This window comes from Salmo trutta, chromosome 30, assembly GCF_901001165.1.
Source record: "Salmo trutta chromosome 30, fSalTru1.1, whole genome shotgun sequence".
In the NCBI taxonomy this organism is placed as follows: domain Eukaryota; kingdom Metazoa; phylum Chordata; class Actinopteri; order Salmoniformes; family Salmonidae; genus Salmo; species Salmo trutta.
In genome coordinates, this window is record NC_042986.1 from 41,908,808 (window position 1) to 41,935,787 (window position 26,980).

The following is a 26,980-nucleotide window of genomic DNA, read 5'->3' on the forward strand; positions in this document are numbered from 1 at the left end:
CGTGGGAGGGATTGACAGCCAGCCAGGACCGCTTCTAGTTTAGCTAGTTTACTACCTGCTTTTTATTTGATTTTCATGTATTATTAGGGTGTTCAACCAAGGAAGCTAACGTGAACTTGTTGTTTTGGTATCGAACAGCATAGATAACCTTTCAACAACAACAAACACATATCGAAACAAGTAGCTGAACGGTAAGAAGTGTATTTGATGAGTATATGTCTATGCTAGCTATGCTCTCCACCGTCCTTGGATTAGCGAGTTAATAACGTTAGCTAGCATGTTGTCACCGCTAACTAGCAACCGCTAAGCTAACAGCTAACATGGACGCTGTGTTTTCTTTTCATACGGTAGCAAGAGATTATCCGCTTTACCGTTTTGTCTTCCCGATGTTTATTTTCTAGACAGCGACTGGTAGGTTGGTTTTTTATAAAACCCAGGCCATGATGAATTGGCTAACGTAACTGGCTAGTAAGTTTGAAGCTATATTTTAAGCTAACCCATCTTTAACTAGCTAATTTTAAACATCTAAAATGTTGATATTCAGCTAACGTTAACTAGCTAACATGGACCTTTTGGCGAGTTGAGTAAATGTGGATTTGCTGTAAATGTGACCGGTGATTTGTTTTATATCTTAACTACCTAGCAAGCTAACGTTTTTAGTTGTTGTCGATGTTTATCACAACAACTGTTTTTATGTACTTAACTCATGTCAAGGTCCCCCCCCATGACCAAAGATTCGTTATGTTCTTTAACCAGATAGCTAAGTAAATCAGATCTAGATTGATTTAGTTAAGACTTGCTTTGGACCCTTTTACATGAATCTAGTTCTTGTTAGCTAGTTGGCTATTTAACTGATCAGCTGATGCCAGTATTGAGCCATTATATAATGTCATACCTTGGCCATTTTAAAAGAACAGAGCAGCTCAAACTCATTATATATTGTGTTTAGTGAGGCCAACCAACTCATACATACAGTAAATCTGTGGGCCAAACGAGCCCTGATTCCACAACACGAACTACAAAGTATCTGGTCACTATAATGGAAATAAGCTACTTGTCATACAGACTGGATGCATGATTTAGTGATGTGGACAGCAACACATAGCATGGATATGCCTATAACTTCTTTCCAAAACCTACTCACATTATCATCGTCCGCACATTCTTTTTTTTAAAGGGATTTGTTTCATTATGGTTGTCATCAACAAGACAGGTATCACTGACTCTGACAATGGCTGACTAGTGACTATAGAGGATATCATAAATCAAATGTATGGTTCATTATTAGGCATGTCACACATCAACGAGCAGAATCCTGCATCCCAAGTGGCGCAGCGTTTAAAAGCTTCACTACAGACCTCTGGTTCGATTCCAGGCTCTATCACAACCGGACGTGATCGGGAGTCCCATAGGGCGGCGCACAATTGGCCCAGCGTCGTCGGGTTTGGTTTTTGGCCGGGGTAGGCCGTCATTGTAAATAAGAATTGTTCTCAACTGACTTGCCTAGTTAAATAAAAATATGGCCAACCTTCATTTGAGCTCATTTGAGGGTGTGGATAAGCGGCCTAGCTAGCAACCTAGCTAGTGTCAACAAGTTCATTGTGTGTGGTGTGTGTGTGTGTGGTGTGTGTAGGCCTAAAACTTGTGCTATTGACAGTCTTATTGCTTCAGGTAAGCTGTGGGTGGAGCTGACCATTTACTTACAGTATTTGTTTGAATGTTGTTGACCCAGAAAAATGACTCCCTCAGTTAGGTACTCAAAGATCATATGTTTGTGGTGGTTACCAGTGATGTAGTGGTAGTAACAGTGGTGGGTAAAGTCTGATTGCCGGGTCGTGGTGGAAAAAAAAAGTAACGCTTTTATGGGTGGGGGGGACAAACTGTCCCAGAGGGAGGGAGGGAGGTGGGGAAACTGTGTTTACTTGCGTTTACCTCCATTACTGGATCGTTTCTATCCATGGCACCAGAGAGGATTGGCCTACTTCTCCTTTCAGTCATGTTGAGAGCAGTTTAACTAGTTGATCCTCGTGTCTTGTGATCTCTGTCCCAATACATTGTTCAACTTTCACTTCCATTGTCCCTGCTCTCGCACACACGCTCACGCTCACACTCCTCTCGCCGGAATGAACATTCTTCCCAAAGCTGCTGCTTCCACATGTGGAAAGTGGCCCACATGGGGTTTGTAATCAGCACTGTACACTATCAACACAATGCACAGTAAGCATCCCATCGAGGAAAATAATGTGGCTCTGTCCCAAATGGTACCCTATTCCCTATATAGTGCACTACTTTTGACCTGGGCCCTATGGGTAGTGCACAATCTAGGGAAAAGGGTGGCATTTTGGTTGGCCGCTACCCATTAGTTAATTAATGGATGCTTTTGCTTCAGAGGTCTATTCCAAATGTTAAATTGTAGAGCTGAGCTAAGCAGGGTGTGTGTGCGTGTGCGGTGTGCGTGTGCGTGTGCGTGTGCGTGTGCGTGTGCGTGTGTGGTGTGTGTGTGTGTGTGTGTGTGCGCTGTGCGCGAGTGCAGAGGTTTCAGCAGCTGTGTTTACCTCGGAGCTTGTACCTCCTGTATCATATAACCTTTGCTAACATTGATTGTACACATGGAGGAAGGCCTTGTTGGTGGTGGTGGGACAGCTGATAGGACTGAAAGGAAACCCATTAATCTACTCACCATTCAGGCCAGAGCACAGTACGGACCGCTAGCTGCCTTGCAGTCTGTTTACCCCATTCCCTATATACTGCACTACTATTGACCAGGATCCACAGGGGGAATAGGTTGATTTAATACGATTTCACGCGTATAGCCTCTGTGCTGCTGCTCAGCATACAGTGTATAGTAAATGTAACATAAAATTTCCAAGATTTGACTGAGTTACAGTTTATAAGGAAATCAGTCAATTTAAATATTTATTAGGCCCTAATCTATGGATTTCACATGACTGGAATGCAGATATGCATCTGTTGATCACAGATACATTTAAAAAAGGTAGGGGCGTGGATCAGAAAACCAGTCCAGTATCTGGTGTGGACCCTCATTAGCCTCACGCAGCGCGACACATCTCCTTCACATAGAGTTGATCAGGTTGTTGATTGTGGCCTGTGGAATGTTGTCCCACTCCTCTTCACTGGCTGTGCGAAGTTGCTGACTATGGCTGGGAACTAGAGCACTCTGTCGTACACGTTGATCCAGAGCATCCATAACATGACTCAATAAGGACATGTCTGGTGAGTACACACGCCCATGGAAGGAACTGTGACATTTTCAGCTTCCAGGCAATTGCTGTACAGATCCTTTGCAACCATGGGGCCGTGCATTATATGCTGAAACTGATGGCGATGCGGTGGATGAATGACCGCCCATGGGCCTCTGTTCACCACATTGACATCCAGCAAACCGCTTGCCCACACGCCGCCTGTCATCTGCCGGGTACATTTAAACAGCTGTGTGATTCATCTGTTGCAACCAGCTCCCTTCTCCTGCTTAACCAGTCGTAATCGAAAGCATTTGACGCTAAAGTGGCTTATGACGCCCAAACTGCAGTACCGGCAGGACCCTGGTGAGGAGGACGCAGACGAGATTCCCTGAGACGGTTTCTGACACCTTTTTGTTCAGTGTATATTGTCTGGGCACGCTGTTTGTGTGTTATCTGCATCCATCGTTATGAAACTGAGACGCCATTGAAAGATAATCAACTGATCTCTGTATAGTGGCTCGATCGTTTCATTATCATATATCTCTTCCTGACATTTATAACGATCGTAGTAATAGCAGAACTTTCTCTTCAGGTCCTGGGCTCATAGTTCATATAGCCCACTCTTTGTTATCCTGAGTAGTGATACTTTTGGCAGCCATTTTAATTGTTTGTCTTTTTAAAATACCTTTAGTCATATTTAGTCATTTCATCTTTTGTTTAGTTTTTAGTTATCAGTTGACCTAAAACTGACAATTTTTGTTTAATTTATCACTGACTTTTTAGTCAGTCAAAAACATATATTCTATAAAATAATTAATATTTAGGCTACTTCCATTGTGCTCGTTCAGATATCCTTGTCTAACTAGGCCTACTGTCCCCTAATATACCTTAGTTGGCAACATGTTATATTGTTGCAGATAGTAACCAATGTCAGCCATAATTAACCATGTAGGCTATAAAGCCTTGGTTAAAATGTGACCAATAGTTTTCCCCTATATGTGTATGTACAGTATATATGTGTGATGGGATGTATAGACTTTATGAACAGTATGTGGGTAGAATATGGATAGAATACATGGGTAGTATATGGATAGTATCAATGGGTAGTATATGGATAGTAACATGGGTAGTATATGGATAGAATATATGGATAGAATACATGGGTAGTATATGGATAGAATACATGGGTAGTATATGGATAGAATACATGGGTAGTATATGGATAGAATACATGGGTAGTATATGGATAGAATACATGGGTAGAATAGTAGTATATCTATAGAATACATGGATAGAATAGTATATGTACAGTAATAGTTGAATAGGATGAACTTGACTAGAATACAGTATATACATATGAAATGAGTAAAGCAGTATGTAAACATTATTAAAGGGACCAGTGATTCACATGTCTATGTACATAGGCAGCCGTCTCTAAGGTGCAGGGTTGAGTAACTGGGTGGAGGCTGGCTAGTGACAGTAACTATATTTCAGGGCAGGGTACTGGGTGGAGGCTGGCTAGTGACAGTAACTGAAGTTCAGGGCAGGGTACTGGGTGGAGGCTGACTAGTGACAGTAACTGAAGTTCAGGGCAGGGTACTGGGTGGAGGCTGGCTAGTGATGGCTAGTTTAACAGTCTGATGGCGTTGAGATAGAAGCTGTTTTCAGTCTCCTCTCGGTTCCAGCTTTGATGCACCTGTACTGACCTCCTCCTGGATGATAGTGGGGTGAACAGGCAGTGGCTCAGGTGGCTGATGTCCTTGGATGATTTTCTTGACCTTCCTTTGACACCGAGTGCTGTAGGTGTCCTGAAGGGCAGGCAGTGTGCTCCCGGTGATTCTGGAGAGCCCTGCGGTTGCGGACGGTGCAGTTGCCGTTCCAGACGGCAATACGTCCTGTCTAAATCTGTCATTCTCATTGAAAGCAAGTCTAAGAAGTGGTAGATCTGTTCTATTTGTACTATTTCTATGCTTCCCGTTTTTAAATTTTTTTGTTTTTGCGTCTTACATTCAGTTTTGTACACCAGCTTCTAACAGCTGAAAAATCCATATTTTGGTTATGGACTAGATATGTCACAGCGGTTTAGATGGTACAATGATTCTCTACAATAGTTTTCCTAATTTCAGTTTGAAATCTATTCGAATTTGAACAACCAGGAAATGTCAGAGTGCATCTTTTTTTTAATTCGGCTACTTTTAATTTCCAAGTTTAAATTGGCTTGTCCGTCAAGTCTTCTCCCGCTAGAAGGTCCCGTGTGGCTCAGTTGGTAGAGCATGGTGTTTGCAACGCCAGGGTTGTGGGTTCGATTCCCACGATGGGACCAGTACGGAGATTTTTTTTTTTTAATGAAATGTATGCATTCACTACTGTAAGTTGCTCTGGATAAGAGCGGTCTGCTAAATGACTAAAATGTAAATGTAGAATGAATGATTAGTCATTTTCTAGCCATCTATTGATAGGAAAGGCGCCTGTCAGTCAGTTCTGGCACGTTCATGTATTTTCTTTAGCCTCTTTCACATTGCCTGCCAGGCTATTGATTTACTGTGCGGTGATCGACAACTGAACACCAAGTGTTGACTAGTTTATAAAAGGTGTCGAACTGATTGAAAAATATAATGGATCTTTTATATTTAAAAATGTGTGTGTGATTTTATTTTATATATTTGAGAACTAACAATCACCAAAATCAAAGCTAGACAAAACACAGCAGTGTTTATTGAAAACTATTGAAAACTGCAACATCTTCTCTCAATTCCATGTCAAAATGTGTATAATTTGCAGGAAATTAACTTTAAAACTTAAATGTATCTCAGCTCCATGGAGAAATTCTGAAAATGACAGAAAATTGGCTTAAAATACGGAAATTGCTTAAAAAATAATAATAATAAGATGGGGGGGGGGTCTCTAAAATTCAGCACCGCCGATGCGCCCCCATGCCACGCCCACCACCTACGCCCCTTTTTCATCCAGAAAGAAAGTCAACCCGGTGTAGATGCACCAGATGTCAACCCGGTGTAGATGCACCAGATGTCAACCCGGTGTAGATGCACCAGATGTAAAATATGTTTAGGCTTAGTTTGTAGCTGCTGTTTCAACGAGCGAGCCAGAGCTTTCTTAGCAAATGCAGCTACTTTAGCCTTCTCAGAGAGGGATGCTAGGTTAGCTAGCTGGCTATGACTATCCAACACTGGATCTCTAACGAAGTCAAGGTAAGCTTTTTGGTTTTACTAAGAGGGTGTTACTACTAGATGCAGGCCAGAATGTGCAAGGCAGTATTGAATGTGTCCTCGACCTGTGTGCACTTACGTTGTAAACTTTCCTTCATAGGCCAAGTTGTAGCAGCCTCATGATGGCTAAAGAGAAACTTCTAGTATCATGTAGTAGCCTAAATCTATCGACGTTACATTGAACTTGAGTGAAAATGGAATATGAATGACAGTCATCCAATATGCTGTTATAATAGAAATAAGGCCATGCTCATGAAATTAATCGTCCTAACTCATTTTAAGCGGCACTGACCGCCACTACCGGTATATATGACATCATTCAGTGATATTATTATAGATAATACTGACGTGGTGGTGGTGTCTCCTCCTCCCCCCCGGTCAGATAATACTGACGTGTGGTGGTGTCTCCTCCTCCCCCCGGTCAGATAATACTGACGTGGTGGTGGTGTCTCCTCCTCCCCCCGGTCAGATAATACTGACGTGGTGGTGGTGTCTCCTCCTCCCCCCGGTCAGATAGATAATACTGACGTGGTGGTGGTGTCTCCTCCTCCCCCCCGGTCAGATAATACTGACGTGGTGGTGGTGTCTCCTCCTCCCCCCGGTCAGATAATACTGACGTGGTGGTGGTGTCTCCTCCTCCCCCCGGTCAGATAATACTGACGTGGTGGTGGTGTCTCCTCCTCCCCCCGGTCAGATAATACTGACGTGGTGGTGGTGTCTCCTCCTCCCCCCGGTCAGATAATACTGACGTGGTGGTGGTGTCTCCTCCTCCCCCCGGTCAGATAATACTGACGTGGTGGTGGTGTCTCCTCCTCCCCCCGGTCAGATAATACTGACGTGGTGGTGGTGTCTCCTCCTCCCCCCGGTCAGATAATACTGACGTGGTGGTGGTGTCTCCTCCTCCCCCGGTCAGATAATACTGACGTGGTGGTGGTGTCCTCCTCCCCCGGTCAGATAATACTGACGTGGTGGTGGTGTCTCCTCCTCCCCCCTCAATAATACTGACGTGGTGGTGGTGTCTCCTCCTCCCCCCGGTCAGATAATACTGACGTGGTGGTGGTGTCTCCTCCTCCCCCCGGTCAGATAATACTGACGTGGTGGTGGTGTCTCCTCCTCCCCCGGTCAGATAATACTGACGTGGTGGTGGTGTCTCTTCCTGCTGTCGTTTTTCCTCTCTCTCTCCCACATCACGACACAGAGGTATTAATATGCTGCCGATGGATGATTCGGTCCTGGCCTGGTGTTAAATCCACTGGATTCTGCTGTCTCACAATATTATAGTTGAATTATTTCAGGAGGATTTGGGATTGTGGTAGTAGTCCTCCACTGTCTGTCTGTCTCTGTGTCTGTGTCTGTCTCTGTGTCTGTGTCTGTCTCTGTGTCTGTCTCTGTCTCTGTTTCTGTCTCTGTGTGTCTCTCTTTGTGTGTGTCTCTCTGTGTCTCTGCGTCTCTCTCGAGAAGAGAGGAGACTAGGATAATGGTGGAGATGATTTGGGTTTAAAAAGAAACAGGAAGATTGGAGGAGGGATGAAAAGGTTTTAAGAGAAGTTTGTTTACTGTGTGTGTGTTGTGTGTGGTGTGTGTGTGTGTGTGTGTGTGTGTGTGTGTGTGTGTGTGTGTGTGTGTGTGTGTGTGAGCCTATGCCTAGTAGACTGTCCCTATAGCTCTGAGGTAATACGGTTATGGAGAGAGGTGGAGTCCACAATGTATAGAGCATGTATAGAACTACTCCACAATAAGGAAAGGCAGCAGGAGAATGACGTCTTCATTAATGGGCCTTGTGGTAAACCGGTACAGAATGACCGATTTTATATCGGATCGACATTGGACGGCCCTTCTCTATCGGCTTTGGCACCCACTCACTGCCTGAAGCCAGGAGCAGCGGTGTGGAAAAACCCAGTTGTGATACTTGAGTCCTTTTCTATTAAGGATGTCTTTACTCTTACTCACGTAGAAGTGGAAGGTACCCAGTAAGATATTACTTGAGTAAAGGTTAGGGACCTTTCAATGGTACCCTTCCCAGATCTGTGCCTCGACACAATCCTGTCCGGATCTCTACGGATAATTCCTTCGACCTCATGGATTGGTTTTTGCTCCGACATGCACTGTCAACTGTGGGACCTTTATATGACAGGTGTGTGTGCCTTTCCAAATCATGTCCAATCAATTGAATTTACCCACTGGTGGACTCCAATCAAGTTGTGTAGAAACATCACAAGGATGATCAATGGAGACAGGATGGACCTGAGCTCAATTCTGAGTCTCATAGCAAAAGGGTCCGAATACTTATGTAAATAAGGTATTTGTTTATTTTTTATAAATGTGCAAACATTGCTAAACCTTTTTTCGCTTTGTCATTATGGGGTGTTGGGAGTAGATTGAGATTTAATTTATTAATCCATTTTGAATCAGGCTGTAACGTAACAAAATGTAGAAAAGGCCAAGGGGGTCTGAATACTTTCTGAATGTACTGTATATTAGGCTATTAATGAGTATGACAAAGCTATTCTTCATAGTGTATTGAAGTTGAACATCGCCAAATGCATCAGTTTGAAATTAGGCCTAAGTGTGCAATTAAAAGTATTGCCTATAGATTATTTAATCAAACCCTGGCTGGCTGTTGATGTCCTACTGTAGGCCAGGGCGCTTCAACCCTGTTCCTGGAGATCTATCCTCCTGTAGGTTTTCACTTCCAACCCTGTTCCTGGAGATCTATCCTCCTGTAGGTTTTCACTCCAACCCTGTACCTGGAGAGCTATCCTCCTGTAGGTTTTCACTCCAAACCTGTTTTCCTGGAGATCTATCCTCCTGTAGGTTTTCACTCCAACCCTGTTCCTGGAGAGAGATTCAATGTAAATATTGTGGGGACACCGATACATTTGGGCAGCCAAGCACGAATTACCATCGTCTAGACCTCGACGTTGAAATATCTTCACACCCTAGAAATAAAAACATTCCATGAGGCAATTCAATTAGAACAAATGAAAGAATTACAGGGTTTTAAGTTGTAAAAATAAAATAAAATAATCCTGTTTGAACCATCCTCTGGAATAACCTCGCATGCTTGGATAACGACGACAAAAGTTTTCTAGTACCCGTCTGAATAGGGCTTATAACGTGGCTAAAGAACAGGCTTATCACCGTAGAGTATGCTGCACCATCCCATGGGCATCTGCCAAGGCTGCACACAGCAGAAATATCACTCAAGTATTTCTAGCTTCTACACTTTCTGTATTCAAACAACATTGGGCCTTTTTTTTTATAGGCTGTAGTTGATGTGCAAATAGGCAGCAACGTGCTCTTGTCAGTCCTCTAGAATGCAAATGTAGGACATTGCGATAATGATGTGGTTGTGTGTGTGTGTACTCATTCATTTTGGGAGTCGAACAAGAGTCGACTCCTTTCGACTTCAACCACAGGAGTTCGGGGTCGACTCCCCCAAAAAAACACCGGAGTCGTGTACCAGTAACGAGCGATGGAGAGAGATGTAAAAGGGAGCAAAGTTACGTCCTCGCTCTGTCCAATCGTAGCAGTACGTTAAGGGTACCATTTGCATTGAATAGGTATTTTTCTATTCTCAAACTAACAACAAAAGCTTGTTTTGATAACCTTCCATACAGGTGTGACATGCTGGAGTGATGCTTCTATTCAAATGTTGTTAAAATCACAAGGCCCATTTAAGTCCCAAAAGGAAGGAAAACCGGTTTTGTCATCTCTAACACCATAGACTTCACTGATCAGCAACAACAAGGTCAATAACTCAATGCATGAACACATTCCTATTGAATTGCATTCCCCTTTACTGTGAGTAGCCCTATGCCATTTTAATTTACCCAGTTTATTAAACTATTTACCATTAAAATACATTTATAAAAAATAAAAAAGTTAATTTTTTTTATAAATGTATGCATTCATGCATAGATGGCTGTCTATTCTAAATTCGTCTACAACATTTTAAAATTGAATGATGCTGAATATCAGCCTAAAATATCATCCATCTGCCCTCCTGGACCCCCAAAAATCGGTTACGTCATCGGCCCCCCAAAAAATACATCCATATTAGTCGTTTCTATAAACCGGGGCACTCAGAGCTCTGACTGTCTATTGTTCTGTTTTACGTCTCATTAGGCAGAATGATCCGGAATGACCTCGGGATCTCCTTTGTCTAGCTGGGGTTACATTAGGGTTTCTGGGGTATTATGGCCCCTGAGGTGGTGGATGGAATTAGCTAATGATTAATGATCTGTGGCGGGTGAATCACAGCTGCATCTTACATTTCTATTACATTTTAATAATGTGAGATACTATAGAAAATCAGAATGGTTTGATCAAGTTATGAAGCAAGGTGATCAGACATGTTATGTTGCGACTCGTAGACACGTAGGGCAATGTTTCCTCTGTATTCATTTAGTAGTGTGACATATTTTTTTCAATAGATTTTCATATTTGTAGCCAAATGTTCCCTCATTGTTTTTCTTTTCCCCAGGCACTGAGAAAAATTTCAGGTCTGCTGAGCGAAAACTTGAATGTTGTGAAAAATCCTGTTGCAACTTTCAGCTCCCGTTTACTCTTAAAGCGGGGTACAGCCTCAGTGTTAAGTTAACATTGGCCAGTAGGTTACTCGTGGCTATTTGATCATAATGTAGGACTACCAGAGGTAGCCTACCATCAAAAACAATGGAGAAAATGCATCCCATACATTTTAACATGGAAATAGCTGTTTTTAATTCGTTCAGGCCGACAAGTAGCAGTCAATGTGTGGTGTTCAATGTAGGTCTACATTCCTTGAGACTTCTGTGAAAAAACATGCAGGACTTGATATTAACCTGTTTATCCACTTGTCCTTCAGACAGGAAGTGACTGGAAATGTTGTTGGTGTGGATTTGATGCAAGAAACACATTACAAAATAAAATGCATAATTATTCCCGTAACATTATTACAGAGAATCAGACAAATTATGCTACCCTCTGCCTATTGGCTACTTAGCTTATTCAAGCCTGTCTCAAAATACAACACTGCCCCTTTAAGACAAAATAATTACCTGACTGGCTTTTCAAAGATGTCTAGAAATGTACATATTTTGTGCTCTTGTAAGAAGCAATCACTGCCCTATGACTGACTACTGATGATTTATAACTGGGCTAATAACTCTCTAACTATCAAAGGATATGAACAAAATGAGCACACGTGTCTACATGCAGCTCTTGCTGTGATTTAAAACAAGGGCATCTACTTACGACCGCTCATGCTGTTAACACAGTCCAGTTCATCTACTCACGACCTCTCATGCTGTTAACACAGTCCAGTTCATTCTACTCACGGCCGCTCATGCTGTTAACACAGTCCAGTTCATCTACTCACGGCCGCTCATAGCTGTTAACACAGTCCAGTTCATTACTCACGGCCGCTCATGCTGTTAACACAGTCCAGTTTCATCTACTCACGGCCGCTCATGCTGTTAACACAGTCCAGTTCAAAGTAAATGTCACAAGAGCTTGCAGCTCTGATTTGGTTATGCCGCATTGTCTGTGTAGACTAGTATGGGCTGAGTCCGCACAATAGAATCCTACTCACGATGCGTTCGGCCCTTACGACAAAATCTCTTGCATTGTTCGTTATGTTGCATTGAAAGTGGCTAATATTGCGTTGATCGATCACAACAGCCACAGTAAAGGGACACGTTGATAGTGCTAACTAAAGGGAGAGAATTCTGGAACAGTGGTCACCAATGCTTTCTGAGTCAAAATGCAAGCCTAGACCAACCGCTCAGAATTTGTTTTTTAACATGACTTAAAAAACATAAGCCTGTCACATTATTTTACAGTAGTGGTACGTGGGTAAAATCAAGCCCCCCCCCCCCATTAAAAACCATAGTACAGCCTGTGTGTTGTGGTAATTTCATTGTTTACTCTGTAACCTTGTAAATAAGAATTTGTTCTTAACTGACTTGCCTAGTTAAATAAAGGTAAAATAAAAAATGGGTGATATGTAATGGGAGATTATTTAATTTATAACTGGCATTCGGCACACACCCGTAGTATTGGTCAATGTATATGCTTCCTATCTCCACTTCTATTCAAATGTTTTATTTTTTTCCAATTCAGACAGGCTCACCTCTCTTTTTTTATGGGGATCACTTAGAGGATGAATTATTTCTTATTCTTCTCATTTAAACAAATCTGGGAAAGCTAGACTAGAAGAACTCTCTAAAGCCATCTTTGACTCAGACCACCAACATGGCTTAACGCGATCTCCAGAGCTAATATAAGCAACGCTTGAAATTTTAACAGTCGGAATTTAATCTCTTGGTCACTACAGATGCAGAGCTATTGCGTTGACGTGGGTACCTACTATGAACAATGGTGACCGGGCAAGTCGTCTGCTCACACACACCTGTTAAAACGCAGCGCCTGTCTGATTCCTCTCGTAGCTTCTGACCTTACGGGGATCGATGACTGCCTTCATATCTTTTTCGTTCCATTCCTGTAGACGTCTGAATATCCATCAGATACTGCCAATATGACAACATTTTGGGGTGAACTGGAGACTCCCACAGTTGAGAATTAAAAACTGCTTTAGTTTTGTAGGCTAGGCTACCTATTTTTTTTTTATTTACGGATTCAAGCCTCATTCTGATTTCGTTCCCAATGATCAGTGCTTACTTTATTATGTTTTTCCAGCGGTTCTGAATTTGTGATGCACCCAACTGTCCCACATTTTACTTATTATGTTGTATGTTTTATGTTTTGTGAGTTTAATTTCTATGTTACAGCACTTTTGATTTCAGTATTTTAAATATGTTGAGATGGAATCAAATGATCTGTTTCTGTCATCCAGTCCTTTTAAAAAAAAAAAAAAATAGGACAGATGAGCTAACAGGTCTACGGTAGGCTAAAGGTCTAATGTGATAGTCTGCCTGTAACCAGCCTGAGTCGGCCTATAACTCCATTATTGTTCTATTCAGAGTTTACAGAAATAATCTAATTGGAAAATAGCTATTATCAGGCTGGTTAATGCAATGCATGTCTGTTAAATTTGGACCCGCTCGGGCCCCCGTCCCACGTACTCGACCCCCGTTCCCACGTACTCGACCCAGCTCCAACAGTGCATTAATATCTAACTAAATGCTTGTGTTCCCAGCTCCAACAGTGCAGTAATATCTAACTAAATGCTTGTGTTCCCAGCTCCAACAGTGCAATAATATCTAACAATTCACCACAATACACACAAAACTAAAGTATGGAATTAATGAATATATAAATATTAGGATGAGCAATGTCGGAGTGGCATTGACTAAATACAGTAGAATAGAATACAGTATGTACATATGAGATGAGTAAAGCAGTAATGTAAACATTATTAAAATGACTAGTGTTCCATTATTAAAGTGGCTAGTGATTCCATGTCTATGTATATCGGGCAGCAGCCTCTAAGGTGCAGGGTTGAGTAACCGGGTGGCAGCCGGCTAGTGATGGTTGTTTAACAGTGTGATGGCCTTGAGATAGAAGCTGGGTTTTTTTTTAGTCTGTCCGGTCCCAGCTTTGATGCACCCTGTACTGACCTCGCCTTCGGAGGTTAGTAAGCAACGATGAGTACATAGTGCGTAGTATACCAGTGCGTAGTATACCAGTGCGTAGTATACGGGACCAGGTGTGTGACAAAGGAGCCAGGGCAAACTGATCTGCTGTCATTGTTTTAGGAGGACGTGGCCTCCCCCCTGTTTGCACTGTCACTGTTAGTTCTGTAAATCTCCCTGTTCTGTTTTAGTAGTAGAGGAAAAGCCTGAGGTGGAGCGAAGGGTTGAGCCTGTGACTGTAACACAGGACGACAGTCCAAGAACACATTGACCTGCACCCCAAACACACTTAGCAGTCCATATACAAGGACCTGTCTATATCAGACACAGTCATGTTCCTTAGTATCGTGGCAAGGAAACAAAACATTTATCAGATGTAACTCCTTTAGGAAAACAGCTCTAATGTTGGAAACAAGCATCATTATGATGTCATCCAGAGTCACATGTATTTATTTCCCAGGTTATAGAACACAATATTAATAAAACAGCAGGTTTTAAAGGACTGTTTTTTGTTGCCATGGAAAGATGTGCAATATATACACAGCTAACCACCAACACTGACCTGTCCATAGCTAATACACAGCTAACCACCAACACTGACCTGTCCATAGCTAATACACAGCTAACCACCAACACTGACCTGCCCATAGCTAATACACAGCTATCCACCAACACTGACCTGTCCATAGCTAATACACAGCTAACCACCAACCACTGACCCTTCCATAGCTAACACTAACACACAGCTATCCACCACACACTGACCTGTTCCATAGCTCAATACACAGACTATCCACCAAACAATGACCGTGTCCATAGCTAATACCACGCTATCCAACCAAACACTGACATGCCCATAAGCTAATTCACAGACTAACCACCAACACTGAACCTGCCCATAAGCTAATACACAGCTAACCACAACACTAACCCTGTCCATAGCTTTAATTACACAGCCTAACCACCCCACTGGACCCCTGTCCATAGCTAATACACAGCTATCCACCAACACTGACCCTGTCCATAGCTATACTACACACAGCTACTCCACCAACACTGACCTGTCCATAGCTAATAACACCAGCTATTCCACCAACACTGACCTGTCCATAGCTAATACAACGGCTAAACCACCACACACTGGACCCTGCCCCCATAGCTAATACACAGCTAACCACCAACACTGACCTGTCCATAGCTTAATACACAGCTAACCACCAACACTGACCTGTCCATAGCTAATACACAGCTATCCACCAACACTGACCTGTCCATAGCTAATACACAGCTATCCACCAACACTGACCTGTCCATAGCTAATACTAACACACAGCTATCCACCAACACTGACCTGTCCATAGCTAATACTAACACACAGCTAACCACCAACACTGACCTGTCCATAGCTAACACACAGCTAACCACCAACACTGACCTGTCCATAGCTAACACACAGCTAACCACCAACACTGACCTGTCCATAGCTAATACTAACACAGCTAACCACCAACACTGACCTGTCCATAGCTAACACTAACACACAGCTAACCACCAACACTGACCTGTCCATAGCTAACACACAGCTAACCACCAACACTGACCTGTCCATAGCTAACACACAGCTAACCACCAACACTGACCTGTCCATAGCTAATACTAACACACAGCTAACCACCAACACTGACCTGTCCATAGCTAATACACAGCTAACCACCAACACTGACCTGTCCATAGCTAATACTAACACACAGCTAACCACCAACACTGACCTGTCCATAGCTAACACAGCTATCCACCAACACTGACCTGTCCATAGCTAATACACAGCTAACCACCAACACTGACCTGTCCATAGCTAATACACAGCTATCCACCAACACTCACCTGTCCATAGCTAATACACAGCTAACCACCAACACTCACCTGTCCATAGCTAATACACAGCTAACCACCAACACTCACCTGTCCATAGCTAATACACAGCTAACCACCAACACTGACCTGTCCATAGCTAATACACAGCTAACCACCAACACTGACCTGTCCATAGCTAATACACAGCTAACCACCAACACTCACCTGTCCATAGCTAATACTAACACAGCTAACCACCAACACTGACCTGTCCATAGCTAATACACAGCTAACCACCAACACTGACCTGTCCATAGCTAATACTAACACACAGCTAACCACCAACACTGACCTGTCCATAGCTAACACTAACACACAGCTAACCACCAACACTGACCTGTCCATAGCTAATACTAACACACAGCTATCCACCAACACTGACCTGTCCATAGCTAATACTAACACAGCTAACCACCAACACTGACCTGTCCATAGCTAACACTAACACACAGCTAACCACCAACACTGACCTGCCCATAGCTAACACACAGCTAACCACCAACACTGACCTGTCCATAGCTAACACACAGCTAACCACCAACACTGACCTGTCCATAGCTAATACTAACACACAGCTATCCACCAACACTGACCTGTCCATAGCTAACACTAACACACAGCAATCCACCAACACTGACCTGTCCATAGCTAATACTAATACACAGCTAACCACCAACACTGACCTGTCCATCTAACTAATACACAGCTAACCACCACACTGACCTGTCCATGCATACTGTCTGAACGCTGTAAACATAGAAACACACACCGCTGGTTAACAGGATGCCTGGTTTAAGAGCCTCAGCAGCCAGAGCCTCAGCTTGGTCGGTCTGTGAATTGTAGCAGTGTGTTTAGGCCTAGTGAGGGTTTTATGGCGACGTGGCGAGGTGTCGACCATCTGGTGAGGGTTTTAGTGGACAGGCCCCCCACCACACACACACACACCTAACGACAGCTGTGGCAACAGGATTCTGTAACCACGGTGACTCTACTTCTATCCGTCACTGTCATTTTTTGTTGTTGTCCTCAACACCTGATCTCTCTCATATATATATATATATATATATATATATATATATATATATATATATATATATATATACACTTATTTATTAATTATTATTATTTTAAATTATTTTTGTCATTTTTATCCAGAGCGACTTACAGTAGTGAATGCATACATTTCATAAATGTTTTTCCCCCCGTACTGGTCCCCCGTGGGAATCGAACACCATGCTCTACCAACTGAGCCACACGGGATGCTGAGATGTACAACTTGAATAGCTGCTAGCCAGGTAGAATTGTAAACCCCCCCATGGTAGCTGCTAACCACCAACGTGCACATTAATGGTGTGTTTCTGTACACGTGAAGGGGGGGGGGGTAGTAGGTTAATTCACATTGACACATCAGTAAGAGGCAACAGTGTAATTAAGGAAGCGGCCTTCTGCCCGGGTGTCACCTGAGGTGGCGTGCCACACTTTAACCCCCCCCCTTAAGCACTATGGGCCCCCCCGCCCTACACACTAGCCTTTAGTCACTGATCTAGGACCAGTTTACCCTACCCGTAGCCTAAACCCGAACCACTATGGAGGAATGTAAAATAATTACCTCAGATCAGTCAGTGTCTAGGGCTCCAGCCCTGGTTAATCCCAACAGGGCTCTCAGAGGAAATGATCAGATTATCCTGGAACAGCGGGCTGTCCTGCTGCTAGTTGGGGTGAGCCTTTTCTTACTGCCTGTCTGTCTTACTGCCTGTCTGTCTTACAGCCTGTCTGTCTTACTGCCTGCCTGTCTTACTGCCTGCCTTTTCTTACTGCCTGCCTTTTCTTACTGCCTGCCTTTTCTTACTGCCTGCCTTTTCTCACTGGCTGCCTTGTCTCACTGGCTGCCTTTTCTTACTGCCTGCCTGTCTTACTGCCTGCCTTTTCTTACTGGCTGCCTGTCTGTCTTACAGCCTGCCTTTTCTTACTGCCTGCATTTTTACTGCCTGTCTTTTCTTACTGCCTGCCTTTTCTTACTGCCTGCATTTCTTACTGCCTGCCTTTCTTACTGCCTGCCTGTCTCACTGCCTGCCTGTCGGGGTTATTTTTGTGCACAAGCCCTGTCAGAACAGGCAGGCAAAGTGAAGCCGAGGCCATGAATATCCTAAAAATTACCCAGAGGGAAGAGGGTCATGGAGTTTGGACTTGTGAGAAAGGGTCAACTCTTTTGGCTAATAGGCTGCATGGCTTTCATGAGCTGAACCAATCCTGTGACCCATCAGATTATACTGTCAAACAGCAAGTGTACAGTCCTTCTCTGAGAGTACAGGTACATCTAGTAGCTCTGTCACACTGAGTAGGAGGCCTACCAGGCCAGAGCTGAAGGGAAGAGAGCCAGGTTAGTGTGTAGCACCAGTCAGTCAGTCAGTAACGACGCATAGTAATGTCATTATAGTAGGCCTGAGACGAGTCCCAGGTTCCTAAATTAACCAATGGACTAGGGGTTGTCCTCTTCTTGTGTGTGCCAATTAGTCAGTGAAGAGGAGAATAGTATATCTCTCCGAGCCCCACGGCGTGACACACACACACACACAAACCGTGGCTCGTAGTCATAGCTACCCCTCTGCTCCATCATTTCTCTTCACTGATCTCTCAACTGTTTAGTCCCTCGGTGGCTGTGAGGGGTGAGCCGGCTGGCCCTCCTCGGTGGCTGTGAGGGGTGAGCAGGCTGGCCCTCCTCGGTGGCTGTGAGGGGTGAACCAGCTGGCCCTCGGTGGCTGTGAGGGGTGAACAGGCTGGCCCTCCTCGGTGGCTGTGAGGGGTGAGCAGGCTGGCCCTCCTCGGTGGCTGTGAGGGGTGAGCAGGCTGGCCCTCCTCGGTGGCTGTGAGGGGTGAGCCGGCTGGCCCTCCTCGGTGGCTGTGAGGGGTGAGCCGGCTGGCCCTCCTCGGTGGCTGTGAGGGGTGAACAGGCTGGCCCTCCTCGGTGGCTGTGAGGGTGAGCCGGCTGGCCCTCCTCGGTGGCTGTGAGGGGTGAGCCGGCTGGCCCTCCTCGGTGGCTGTGAGGGGTGAGCCGACTGGCCCTCCTCGGTGGCTGTGAGGGGTGAGCCGACTGGCCCTCCTCGGTGGCTGTGAGGGGTGAGCAGGCTGGCCCTCCTCGGTGGCTGTGAGGGGTGAGCCGGCTGGCCCTCCTCGGTGGCTGTGAGGGGTGAGCAGGCTGGCCCTCCTCGGTGGCTGTGAGGGGTGAGCAGGCTGGCCCTCCTCGGTGGCTGTGAGGGGTGAGCCGGCTGGCCCTCCTCGGTGGCTGTGAGGGGTGAGCCGGCTGGCCCTCCTCGGTGGCTGTGAGGGGTGAGCCGACTGGCCCTCCTCGGTGGCTGTGAGGGGTGAGCCGACTGGCCCTCCTCGGTGGCTGTGAGGGGTGAGCAGGCTGGCCCTCCTCGGTGGCTGTGAGGGGTGAGCCGGCTGGCCCTCCTCGGTGGCTGTGAGGGGTGAGCCGGCTGGCCCTCCTCGGTGGCTGTGAGGGGTGAGCAGGCTGGCCCTCGGTGGCTGTGAGGGGTGAGCAGGCTGGCCCTCGGTGGCTGTGAGGGGTGAGCAGGCTGGCCCTCCTCGGTGGCTGTGAGGGGTGAGCCGGCTGGCCCTCCTCGGTGGCTGTGAGGGGTGAGCCGACTGGCCCTCCTCGGTGGCTGTGAGGGGTGAGCCGACTGGCCCTCCTCGGTGGCTGTGAGGGTGAGCAGGCTGGCCCTCCTCGGTGGCTGTGAGGGGTGAGCCGGCTGGCCCTCCTCGGTGGCTGTGAGGGGTGAGCAGGCTGGCCCTCCTCGGTGGCTGTGAGGGGTGAACAGGCTGGCCCTCGGTGGCTGTGAGGGGTGAACAGGCTGGCCCTCGGTGGCTGTGAGGGGTGAACCAGCTGGCCCTCGGTGGCTGTGAGGGGTGAGCAGGCTAGCACAGCGCCACAGATGAAGTGTGATTTCTACCAGCAGCTAGCCAGGGTTTGCCTGGGGTTTTCTCGAAAAGGGGCAAAAATCCGTCCTCTCCTCCGTGACCCGGAAACCGATGTGGTCAAAGTGTTTCAATTCGTTAGTAGGAAGACTGTCATCCCCTCCTTTTGGCAAGTAAGCACACCACTCTGGAATGCAGCTTGTCTCTCTCACAGAGACCGACACAGACACATTTCTCTCTCACAAGGATACGTTATGTAGGCCAATACTATGAGGTTGTCATGGTGCATTAACTGCGTAAACCGTGTGACTATTTTATCTGAGATGCGGGCGAGTTTTTTCCATGAAATTGGATGATATTTTGAAGGAAACAAGATCAAAGTATGATGAAAAATGACTCTTGCTACTGGTTCCCTTCCCTCCATGTTAAAACACCTGGATTCATTATTAAAGGGACAAAGTGACATCACCCTAACTCTCATTTTAATACACCAATGGGAACATTCTCTTACCTAATTTAAATAAGTACTGTCTCCTAACCAACATTGGGAGAAGGCATGTTTGCAGAAGGGTGTGGTTTATATAGCTAGTTAGCTACTCTACTGGTGCCAACATTTGACTGTAGGGCGTCAGCAAATATAATTAGAAGTTTACCCTATTAATCCCATGGCAAAGATATTTATGTTTTTCTTTCATCTCTGTCTGGTGTTAGCTAGCTAGTAACTAGCTAGGTCTTCATCTGTCTGGTGTTTAGCTAGCTAGTAACTAGCTAGGTCTTCATCTGTCTGGTGTTAGCTAGTGACTGGCTAGCTAGGTCTTCATCTGTCTGGTGTTAGCTAGCAAGTAACTAGCTAGGTCTTCATCTGTCTGGTGTTAGCTAGTTACTGGCTAGCAAGGGTCTTCATCTGTCTGGTGTTAGCTAGCTAGTAACTAGCTAGGTCTTCATCTGTCTGGTGTTAGCTAGCTAGTAACTAGCTAGGTCTTCATCTGTCTGGTGTTAGGTAGTTACTGGCTAGCAAGGTCTTCATCTGTCTGGTGTTAGCTAGCTAGTATTAGCTAGGTCTTCATCTGTCTGGTGTTAGCTAGTTACTGGCAAGCTAGGTCTTCATCTGTCTGGTGTTAGCTAGCTAGTAACTAGCTAGGTCTTCATCTGTCTGGTGTTTGCTAGCTAGTGACTGGCTAGCTAGGTCTTCATCTGTCTGGTGCTAGCTAGCTAGTAACTAGCTAGGTCTTCATCTGTCTGGGGGGTGAAGAAGAGGGGGGGTTCCCTGGGTGGGGTGGGGGGGTTCCCTGGTGGGGGGGTTCCCTGGGTGGGGGGGTTCCTTGTCAAGAAAAGGTTTAAGAACCCTGAGCTATTTTTTATTTTTTATTATTTTTATTTCACCTTTATTTAACCAGGTAGGCCAGTTGAGAACAAGTTCTCATTTACAATTGCGACCTGGCCAAGATAAAGCAAAGCAGTTCGACACATACAACAACAGAGTTACACATGGAATAAACAAACATAGTCGAAAAAGTCTATATACAGTATGTGCAAATGAGGTAGGATAAGGGAGGTAAGGCAATAAATAGGCCATGGTAGCGACGTAATTACAATATAGCAATTAAACACTGGAATGGTAGATGTGCAGAAGATGAATGTGCAAGTAGAGATACTTGGGGGGAAATACTATAACATTAGCTTTATTAGGATTCCTTTGTTTGGATTTTCTTATTCATCATCTTATTCATTATGAGCTAAAAGGCTAAACTGGTCATAGATCAGCATTTCTACTCTTATTAAGACACTTTATGAATATGGGCCCTGGTGTTCTATAGACTTGTCTGTACACTCCTGACTGACTGTATCCTCCGCAGGAGGAATGTCAATGTACTTTGTGTCTTTCTTTCAGACCAAAAACAAAGGGTTGAAGCAGTGATTTTTAAATCCAGGTCTCATCATAACTGTCCGTCCGTCTGCTAGTGTAGTCTGTCTGCTAGTGTAGTCTGTCTGTCTGCTAGTGTAGTCTGTCTGTCTGCTAGTGTAGTCTCTGTCTGTCTGCTAGTGTAGTCTCTGTCTGTCTGCTAGTGTAGTCTCTGTCTGTCTGCTAGTGTAGCCTCTGTCTGTCTGCTAGTGTAGCCTTTGTCTGTCTGCCAGTGTACTGTCTCTCTGTCTCTGTCTGCCAGTGTACTGTCTCTCTGTCTCTGTCTGCCAGTGTACTGTCTCTCTGTCTCTGTCTGCCAGTGTACTGTCTCTCTGTCTCTGTCTGCCAGTGTAGTCTGTCTGTCTGCCAGTGTAGTCTCTCTGTCTGCCAGTATAGTCTGTCTCGGTCTGTCCGTCTCTGTCCGTCTGTCTGCTAGTGTAGAGTCATGTTTTATTTGATCATAGATATTTCTAGAATCTCACCGTCACTGACTTTCTCTCCCCCCCCCCCCCCCCCCCCCCCCCCGTCTCTCAGACTGGTGAGGAGTGAGTGAGTGTGAGAGACAGAAGGAGAGAGACAGAGGGAGTGGTCGTCATGGCAGCTGAGGCACAGAGACAGCGTTCTCTGTCTACATCAGGAGACTCGCTCTACCTGGTCCTGGGGATCAACAAGAACGCCTCACCAGAGGACATCAAGAAGTCCTACAGGTAACACTATACACCACTACACCACATATTACAGCACACCGTTACTATACAGCACCACTAGCCACAGCCAGAGGAAATCTGGAAGTCCTACAGGTAACACTATACACCACTACACCGCATATTACAGCACCACTAGCCACGCCAGAGGAAATCAGGAAGTCCTGCAGGTAACACCACTACACCACATATTACAGCACACGTTACTACACAGCACCACTAGCCACGCCAGAGGAAATCAGGAAGTCCTATAGGCACTATAGGCAACCTACACAGCACCACTAGCCACGCCAGAGGAAATCAGGAAGTCCTATAGGCACGCTACACAGCGCCACTAGCCACGCCAGAGGAAATCAGGAAGTCCTATAGGCACTATAGGCACGCTACACAGCACCACTAGCCACGCCAGAGGAAATCAGAAGTCCTATAGGCACGCTACACAGCACCACAGGACACAACCTAGAGAATGTGGAAACTTTTTTTACACAGTCCACTGTGAGACAAGATCCTCTAGAGGTCAACAGAGAGCTGGTGTGCTGCTGTTGCTGAACTACACTGAGTGTACAAAACATTAGGAACACATGCTCTTTCCATGACAGACTGACCAGGTGAATCCAGGTGAAAGCTATGATCCCGTATCGATGTCACTTGTTAAATCCACTTCAATCGGTGTAGAGATGAAGGGGAAGTGAAAGGTTAAAGAACGGATTTGTAAGCCTTGAGACAATTGAGATAAGGGATTGTGTGTGTGTGCCATTAAGGATAAATGGCTGTGTTATAAAGTACTTACGTGAAAATACTTCTGACTTTTTCTTGGGGTATCTGTACTTTATATTTATATTTGACAACTTTTACTTCACTACATTCCTAAAGAAAATAATGTACTTTTTACTCCATACATTTTCCCTGACACCCAAAAGTACTCGTTATGTTTTGAATGCTTAGCAGACAGGAAAATGGTCTAATTCACACACTTATCAGAGAACATCCCTGGTCGTCCCTACTGCCTCTGATCTCACTAAACACATGCTTCGTTTGTCATTTATGTCTGAGTGCGCCCCTGGCTATTCGTAAATAAAAAAGCAAGAAAATTGTGCTGTCTGGTTTGCTTAATATAAGGAATTTGAAACAATTTTTACTTTTGATACTTAAGTATATTTTTTACCCAAATACTTTTAGACTTTTACTCAAGTAGTATTTTACTGGGTGACTTTCGCTTTCACTCGAGTCATTTTCTATTAAGGTACTATTTACTTTTACTCAAGTTTGACAGCTGGGTACTTTTTCCACCGCTGGTAAATGGGCAAGACAAACGATTGAAGTGCCTTTGAACGGGGTATGAACGAGGTATGGTGGTTAGAGTGCCGGTTTGTGTAAAGAACTGCAACGCTGCTGAGTTTCACGCTCGGTTTCCCGTATGTTATCAAGAATGGTCCACCGCCCAAAAGGACATCCAGCCAACTTTGGACACAAATGTGGGAAGCAGCATTGGAGTCAACATGAGCCAGCATCCCTGTGGAACGCTTTCAAACACCTTGTAGAGTCCATGCCTCAACGAATTTAAGCTGCTCTGAAGGCAACTCAATATTAGGAAGGTTGTTCCTAATGTTTTGTACACTCAGTGTATGTGATATGGCTGAAGTGATGGCATGAGGGTTCTAGAACTATAGAATGGGGCGGGGGATGTTTGACACATCACACCAGTCATAAACCTCTTCCTGTTCTCTGTCCAATTAGGAAACTGGCTCTGAAGTTTCCACCCAGACAAGAATCCAGACAACCCCGAGGCTGCTGATAAGTTAAGGAAATCAATAACGCCCCACGCCCATCCTGAACGACTTGCACCAAGAGGAACATTCCTACGATAAGTACGGATCCTTGGGGCTCTACGTGGGCCGAGCAGTTTGGAGAGGAGAACGTCAACACCTACTTTGTCCTCTCCTCCTGTGGGCCAAGGTAAGACAACAGTCTCATGTTTGGAGAGGAGAATGTCAACGCCTAAATTTAGCGATAGATGTGTCGTTATGGAGTCCTCAGTAAATGTAGATATATGGAGTCCTCAGTAAATGTAGATATATGGAGTCCCCAGTAAATGTAGTGGTGGATATATGGAGTCCCCAGTAAATGTAGTGGTAGATATATGGAGTCCCCAGTAAATGTAGTGGTAGATATATGGAGTCCCCAGTAAATGTAGATATATGGAGTCCTCAGTAAATGTAGATATATGGAGTCCCCAGTAAATGTAGATATATGGAGTCCCCAGTAAATGTAGATGTATGGAGTCCCCAGTAAATGTAGTGGTGGATATATGGAGTCCCCAGTAAATGTAGTGGTGGATATATGGAGTCCTCAGTAAATGTAGTGGTGGATATATGGAGTCCTCAGTAAATGTAGTGGTGGATATATGGAGTCCCCAGTAAATGTAGTGGTGGATATATGGAGTCCTCAGTAAATGTAGATATATGGAGTCCCCAGTAAATGTAGTGGTGGATATATGGAGTCCCCAGTAAATGTAGATATATGGAGTCCCCAGTAAATGTAGTGGTGGATATATGGAGTCCCCAGTAAATGTAGAGGTGGATATATGGAGTCCCCAGTAAATGTAGTGGTGGATATATGGAGTCCTCAGTAAATGTAGATATATGGAGTCCCCAGTAAATGTAGATATATGGAGTCCTCAGTAAATGTAGATATATGGAGTCCTCAGTAAATGTAGATATATGGAGTCCCCAGTAAATGTAGATATATGGAGTCCCCAGTAAATGTAGATGTATGGAGTCCCCAGTAAATGTAGTGGTGGATATATGGAGTCCCCAGTAAATGTAGTGGTGGATATAAATATATGGAGTCCCCAGTAAATGTAGAGGTGGATATATGGAGTCCCCAGTAAATGTAGTGGTGGATATATGGAGTCCTCAGTAAATGTAGATATATGGAGTCCCCAGTAAATGTAGATATATGGAGTCCTCAGTAAATGTAGATATATGGAGTCCTCAGTAAATGTAGATATATGGAGTCCCCAGTAAATGTAGATATATGGAGTCCCCAGTAAATGTAGATATATGGAGTCCCCAGTAAATGTAGTGGTGGATATATGGAGTCCCCAGTAAATGTAGTGGTGGATATAAATAGTCATTAGTTTGTGTGTGCGTCACCTCCTTCCCTCTCCCTGACGATCCCCTCTCTCTACAGGGCCTGTTCATCTTCTGTGGCCTGGCGACTGGCTGCTACTTCTGCTGCTGTCTGTGCTGCTGCTGTAACTGCTGCTGTGGGAAGTGTAAACCGCGGCCCCCATGGACCAGGAACCTGAGTTCTACGTCTCCCCTGAAGACCTGGAGGCACAGATGCAGTCTGACGAGAGAGGTGAGGAGTGTACGCAATCAACCAATAGAACTAGAGGTGAGAGAGCTTCATCAACCAATAGGACTAGAGGTGGAGAGAGCTTCATCAACCAATAGGACTAGAGGTGAGAGAGCTTCATCAACCAATAGGACTAGAGGTGGAGAGAGCTTCATCAACCAATAGGACTAGAGATGGAGAGACTGTTACTGAGGCTGTTATTTAAATCAAATCCTTTCTGGGTACCAATGAAGTGCCCTACTGTGATCAGAAATGGCTTCTTAGCAAAGAGCAATTTCTCAAGCAAGAGTTTTGCTCGGACTGTCTGGGAGTTGTCTGAGTGGGGAAGAGTTGTTGGCACTATCTAATTTATCACCTGGTGATGTCACCAGCCAGGCCAAATCTCCATCCCACCAAAAACAGGCTGAAAATTCAGGCCATTTTTTTCAAACAGCACTTACACTAAAAGGGCATTATCATTTTCGCAATATTATTCCAACCTAAATGTGGAAATAAATATATATTACAAGAAAATCACATTTTTGACTGCACTAGGCTTTTAAGTACAGTGGATTTTCACTTAGTTGAACGAAGGGAAGGCTGATAGAGGGCAGTCGATCCCAGGTAGGCAAGGAACTGTACATTAGAACAGATTAACTCTGGTCCGGGGTGGTCATTCGGTTAGAGCTGCCTGCCTGTCACACGTACAGTTCATTTAGATTTGTAACGTGTGTGTTGTTCCCCCCCCCAGACATTGGCGGCGATCCCATCATGGTGCAGCCGTCCGGAACAGAGTCCACCAGGCTGACGTCAGACAGCCACTCCAGCTACCGGACCGACACCGGATACAACTAAACACCCCACGCCCTTCAAGACTCGGTCCTGCCCGAGAGAAGGTTTCTTTGGCTGCCACTTGAAATATTAGCCTGATATTATCATCAAAACCCCATTTCACTCTGACAAACACAAGCATAATTCCCACCATCACCTCTATCCACTGGCCTCTCCGTCTCCTCCCCAGCCACCGGCCTCTCCGTCTCCTCCCCAGCCACCGGCCTCTCCGTCTCCTCCCCAGCCACCGGCCTCTCCGTCTCCTCCTCTATCCACTGGCCTCTCCGTCTCCTCCCCAGCCACCAGCCTCTCCGTCTCCTCCCCAGCCACCGGCCTCTCCGTTTCCTCCCCAGCCACCAGCCTCTCC

The 26,980-nt window shown here is 45.2% G+C and overlaps 1 non-coding gene and 1 pseudogene across 1 annotated transcript; both read left to right on the plus strand.

Annotated features, from left to right (window-relative positions):
- Positions 1 to 26,980, plus strand: LOC115168720 (dnaJ homolog subfamily C member 5-like; annotated as a pseudogene).
- trnaa-ugc (transfer RNA alanine (anticodon UGC)) lies at positions 5,452 to 5,524 on the plus strand. The gene has a single exon. It is a non-coding gene; the product is annotated as a tRNA-Ala (tRNA).